The following is a 6,648-nucleotide window of genomic DNA, read 5'->3' on the forward strand; positions in this document are numbered from 1 at the left end:
ATGGACGGGGAAATGTATTGTAAAATCTTGGATGAGAACCTTCTTCCCTTAGCCAGAACACTGAAGATGGGTCATGGATGGGTCTTCCAGCATGACAATGACCCAAAACATACCGCCATGGCAATAAAGGAGTGACTCAAGAAGAAGCACATTAAGGTCATGGAGTGGCCTAGCCAGTCTCCAGACCTTAATCCTAGAGAAAATTTATGGAGGGAGCTGAAACTTCGAGTTGCCAAGCGACAGTCAAAAAACCTTAAGGATTCAGAGAAGATCTGTAAAGAAGAGTGGACCAAAATCACTCCTGAGATGTGTGCAAACCTGGTAACCACCTACAAGAAATGTCTTACCTCTGTGCTTGCCAACAAGGGTTTCTCCACCAAGTACTAAGTCATGTATTGCTTGGGGATCAAGTACTTATTTTACTCACTGAGCTGCAACGCAATTTATAACATTGGGATCATGTGTTTTTTCTGGATTTTTGGTTGATATTCTTTCTCTATCATTTAAGACACCTATGATATAGAATTATAAACTTACAAAATCTGCAGGGGATCAAAAAATTATTTTCCCCACTGTATTTCACATAGCAATCTGAGACCCGCTTTGGACTCTTGTCTGAACGTTAGGCCTCATGCACTCAGGATGTTTTGCAAACTCTCCAAGAAGCCTCTCCTTCTGGCAGTTAGGGCAGAAAAAAAGCTTGACGCTTGTAAAAGTGTGTACTGCGTTTAGGTGTGTCAAGCACTTGGGCATTAATTAATTGCGTTGACCATAATAATAATTTATTCTGGCCACTGAAATGAATTAACAATCAAGAGCTAAAGACGCCTAGCGTTATTGCGCATTTGCAGGTATCAATCACTTTTTCTGCCAAAATGCTTCTGCTCCTGGGCGCACTGGCAGAGGGGTTTTTTTCTGCCTCTAAACTCTTCTGCCATTAAACTCCTCTAAAAGCCTATGGGGGTTATTTACTAAAACTGCCTGGTGCAAATTCTGGTGCAGCTCTTCAAAGTAACCAATCAGCTTCCAGGTTTTATTGGAGAGCTTAATTTAACAAGCTGAAGTTAGAAGCTGATTGGCTACCAAGCAAAGCTGCACCAGATTCTGAGTGCTCCAATATTAGTACATCCCCCCAATGTGTGAATGGACACGTAGGCTAACATACACAGAGGTTTAGAGACAGGAAGAAAAATGCCTAGGCAAATAATGTCATACATCCCAGAAGTCTTCAGGAGGGGAGGAGAGGTTTTCTCAGCTAAGCACACCCTCCTGCCTGCAAGTCTGAGCTGAGGGCAGATGGACTTCAGGAAGTAAATGCTACATGAATCATCTGCCCTTACTCAAGATGGCAACGGCCAGAAATACTAGGGGAGTGTTTTTCAAAGTTGTTTCTCAGCAAAATAAAGCATGGTGACATGAATGGATGGGGGAGTTTGCTTTGAAAATTGTGGTGCTCCTCTTTAAGTATGACTATCAGAGACTGATTACAGGGCCCTTTCACATGGGCTTTCTGATCATGTCCATCTGTCAGTTTTTCAGGTACACTCAATTGAAGCTCCAAGCAGCTCTGTGGGCAGACTGATATACATGGAATTGTGTCCATGTAAACCAACCTACCTCTGAGTCCTCATGCACACTGGACGTTTTTACAGCTGCTGTTTTTGGCTTTTGATGTTTTTTTCTACAGCTAGTAAACTCCCCAGCATGTTATGTCCATGCACACATAGACTGTAACCAACATTTTTTTGGCAGGGACGTTTTTTGGCTGGAAAAAAACCCAGGACTAGTGGGTTTCTAGAGGAGTTTTTTAGCTGTGAAAATGCTCTAACTCTGAAAAACGCTGAAAAACAGCAAAATGCTGTTTTTGGACTTTTTTTTTACCCCCAATTTTTTTACTTGATTAAAAAAAATGCTAAAAAATGCAAACACGGCAAAATGCAGCTAAATGCTAATGCAAAAACGCTAAAAAAAGCTAAAAACCTCACGTTTTTAACCTGCCTTTACACAGCTAACATTACCAGCGTTATCAATGTGTGCATGAGTCTTTCCAGATCTGAAAAAAAAACAAAAAGAAAACAGAAAAAGACTGTCCATTTCCATTTTTCAGGATCTAAATGTGAAAGATCAGAGGCAGCCTAAAGTAAACACACACACACCCATTTACATTCTGCTGCCCATATTGCTCTCACAGTTCTGCCCATGTCCACTCGACACAAACTGAATGGGCATGGATGTAAAAAAATCTGATATTCATCTTTTTCAGCTCCGATTCAACAAGGGATCCGCTCACTGATTCCCTGCTGAACAAAGCAAAGATGCTTCATGTGAAAGAGCCCTTGGAGGTCACATTTGGCAGATAGCATCCTTTTTCATCTGTAAACACAATTGAATATAAAGAAAAAACACTGTATTAGGGTTTGTTTGTTTTTTTCATTTATGAAAATAATAACATCTCATGTAAACTTGCCCTGTGATTTAAAACAAAAATTCTGCTTCATAAAGCATGTCTTATACAGTAAACATACATGGAGTTACATAATGTTTAGGCTGAATGTAAAAAATGCAGACTTTTAAAACGTATTCATTGCATATCTTATGATGTTTTAGCATGAGTTTTGATGCAAGGTAAAAAAAAAACAATCAGCACTAGAACACAGTAGAACCCATGTTAAAAGTGCAGGCATAAACACAGCATTTTATAAAGCTGCAGTATTCATCCAGCTTTAAAGACACATTGATAGTATTCAGTATTTGAATTCCTTTTTTTTTTATTGCATATGTCGTTATTTATATTGTCTCTTCATTTACATGTTTATGAAGCTATCCGGCAAAAGTGACAAAGATTGGCATAAGATGTAGAAATGGTTACATCAATCACTTTTTATTCTTCTGGTTTGAAAAAGAAGCTGTTGCTGCAACTGTTTTAAGTGGTTCTACAGGCACTAGACTTTTTTAATCACTTCAAGTCCAGACACTTTCACCCCCTTCCTGTCCAAGAGAATTTTCAGCTTTCAGTGCTATGATTTGAATGATAATTGCGCGGTCATGCAACACTGTACCCATATGAATTTTTTAGCATTTTTTGAGACAGATAAAACTTTATTTTGGTGGTATTTATTCATCACTGAGATTTTTATTTTTTTGCTATATAAATGAAAAAGTCCAAACATTTTGAAAAAAAGTGTTTTTCTTATAAAATTTTGCAAATAATCTTTCCTCATAAATCTTGGCCAAAATTTATTCAGCTATCTTTTTAGTAAAAAAAAAAATAACCCAAATTAGTTTAGAACCAAAAATTATAATTTTTAAAATATTTTTTTACAATTTTATTTTTTTTATATTATTATTTATGTTTTTTTTAACATACTGTCAATCAACAGTTCAATATCACCATAGTAACACTGTACTACTTGTGGGGGTGATGAAGATTTTTTTTTTTTTTTTTTACACTGATTGCTTTTACACCCATAAAGGCTGTAAAAGCAATCATTTCCCCTCTCTGGCTGCATTCTTGCAGCCATTGAGAAATACTGTGAGAGCTGTGATTGGTCACATTTTGTCACATGGTACGAGGCTTTTGTGAATAGCCTTGTACCATGTGACCTCTGTGATCATTCACAGATTTCACAAGTAGTAAGCAATGATGTCAGGAAGTGACATCTTGCTTACTACTATTCATGTGATCACTGTTTGGCCAATCAGTGATCACATGATTGGGACCTCACACAGAGTGAGGTACAGTGATCGGTGGGAGGACACAGCGGGCACCGTATCGCAGTGCCACGTACTCCCAGGGAGCGTGCACAGGCGGGAAGCAGGAGGACGTTTATAAACGGCCACCCGCTCCTGCACTGATCCTGTCTGGCCGTTTATGTACATAGGGGAACACAGGAAGTGGTTAAATAATAAACAAATCATACTTACCTGCTCAGTGTAATGGTTTTGCAATGACAGCCCCGATCCTTCTGTTCTTGGGTCCCCCGCTGATGCTTCTTGCCCATCTCTCTTACTGAGTGGCCCCAGAGCAAGCTGCTTTCTCTGGGGGCACTCATGTGCACTCGCTCCTGAGCCACCTCTGTGTGCCTATATCCTGCTGTGATTGACAGCAGTGGGAGCCAATGGTTTTCAATGCTGTGTCTCAGCTGCTGCTCTCATGCACATTGCTGGATCAAGATGGGGCTCAGGTAAGTATTGGGGGGGCTGCGGGGGGACTGCACACTGAAGGATTTTTACTTTCATGCATAGAATGCATGAAAGTAAACCTTCAGCCTTGGTTCACTTATATGTGATTGTGGATGCATTTTGAATTGCACAGATTCGCATGACTGGCTAGATGTAATGCTTTCCTATCACCGTGGTTCACACAGATGCCATCGACAGGCATTGCGATTTGAAGCTGATTGCAAAAAGAGTCCTGTGAGAGTTTTGAACGGTGCATTCCAAACTCGTAAGTGATAAAGTTTAGTGGCATTAGGACAGAAGTGTTCACATATGATTGCGAATGACATCTGTTTCTGCCTTGAAATGAATGGAAGGTATTTCTGTATTGAAATAAATGGGAGCAAAATGCTACGTGGCACGTTGAAGACACAATCGCACCTGAAATTGCCCTGAAAATGGAATCCTATTCTCACAAAATTGCATGTTTAAATCATATTGTGATTTTGGCGCGCATATATGTGACCCCAGACTTAGCCTTTAGAACCACTTTAAGTACCCCTGACAATGTTCTGATTTGTACAATACTGTCATTTTTGCTAAAGAGCTTCTTATGTAAATGTAGAGAAAAAAATAAAAGGAAATTATATAACGATTACTATAATATGTATTAAATGCAGTTCTCAAAATACAGTATATTTCATGACCATGGTCCTTTAGCCCTGGTTCACACTGATGTGGTGCGGAATTCGCTGTGTTTTAACTGCGAATTCCGCACCGCATCAGAATAGCACCCTGTTCATGCGAACCGCTGCGGGTGTGTATGCTACGTTAACAACACACGAAAACGGTATACCAGAACGCGGTGTGATGTGCAGAATCGGATCGCATAGGTGTGAATACCCATGCGATCCGATTCTAGTGCGGACCCAAAAAAGGGTCCTGCACGTTTTTGGTGCAGGTGCGGGATGAATAGAGCCATACAAAATGTATGGCGCCAATTGCACCATGCACAAATTGCAGGTGATTTGCACAGGGATGCGGTGCGGTTCCTGTGCGAACCACATGCGATATACTGAGCCGCACGTATGTGAACCCAGGCTTAAAGTGAACCATTCAACACAGAAACATTCCAATACTTGCCCCCCTGTCTTTGGCACCCTCTTCTATTGTATTTACCTGTACTAATCACCCAATGCGTTTTCTTAAAATCTGGCATTGCAACAGGTTACTCCCCCCTCCTCCACTTTGGCTGAGAGGCAGAACTTGGGATGGAGTAGCAGTTGACAGGCCCCAGTGCTATTACGTGGGGGGGGGGGGGGGGCACAGGTTGTGCTCCTATTTATTGTAATTGCCATTGATTTAAGAGGATGTTGCCAAGAATCTAAAAGGCAGGGGTAGGTATAGGCACCAAAGAGTGTCTAGCTCATGGTGGTGGGGGGGGGGAGGTTGGACAGATAAGGAATTATTTTGTTCTGACAAGTTTACTTTATGGTTAGGACCTGAGAAAAGTCTATTAATGTTCACAGAGATCATGTGAGTACCTTAGTCTGAGTTGACTGTATCACCTGAATTTGTTTTGCTTTCTATTTCCTTTTTAACACCAAAAAGTGCAAATCCAGCTGTGAGAACGAAGATGTCCATACAGCACAGATGCCTATCAACTGATTTGGACAGCTGGAACAAGTAACCTGCTATATATCTGTGCATATATCCTAAATACAACCCTGTAATGACCAAAACATGGCAAAGCAAAAGGTTTACTTCAACTCCCTGTCCCTGGCAGCACCTTATCCCCCCCCCTTCCCCCGTCCCTATCACACAGCAGTATTGAGTAATGGAAGCCCTGTGTTAGTCTAGGTTCACACCTAAGCGTTTTTCGAAGCGTTTTGCAGAAACCTCAGTCCATTTAACATGATTTCCTATGAGACACGTTCACATCTCCGCATTTTCACCCGATGCGTTTTTTTGGAAAGGGTCAGGGACTTTTTTAAACGCGAAAAATTGCATTTTCGGTTCTATAGACTTCAATGGAGATGCTGCATGTAGTGTGTTTTTTATGAGTTTTGCGGTTTAATCTGCCTAGCAACAAGAAAAAAATGCATCAAAGACGTGTCAAAAAGGTATGTGCAAAAATGCAAAATGCACCGCAAAAAGCACTGCAGAAACGGATCAAACGTAAACTGCACAGCTGTGAACCTAGCCTAAGCTCCAAGTCTCCTAACTCCCAGGTGCTAGGACCAGGGGTGCCTGAGGAGATTAAAGCAGGCCATACATGGGTCGAATTACAAATGATTTTTCGATCAAAAACATCGTTTGTTCTGTAATATGATGGTGCCACCAATGATTTTGAAAATCGGTAATTTTTTAGGAAATTTCCAGCATGCCCGATAAACGAAATGGGGAGGAACCACGAAAGTGGTGCCATTGCCCCACTAACAAAGCGAAACTCAGCCGATTATTTTTAGGTCCGATTTTCAAATGAAATCG

The sequence above is a fragment of the Staurois parvus genome, unplaced genomic scaffold, assembly GCF_062004578.1.
Source record: "Staurois parvus isolate SC_StPar_1 unplaced genomic scaffold, SC_StPar_1.0 ptg000361l, whole genome shotgun sequence".
In the NCBI taxonomy this organism is placed as follows: Eukaryota; Metazoa; Chordata; class Amphibia; order Anura; family Ranidae; genus Staurois; species Staurois parvus.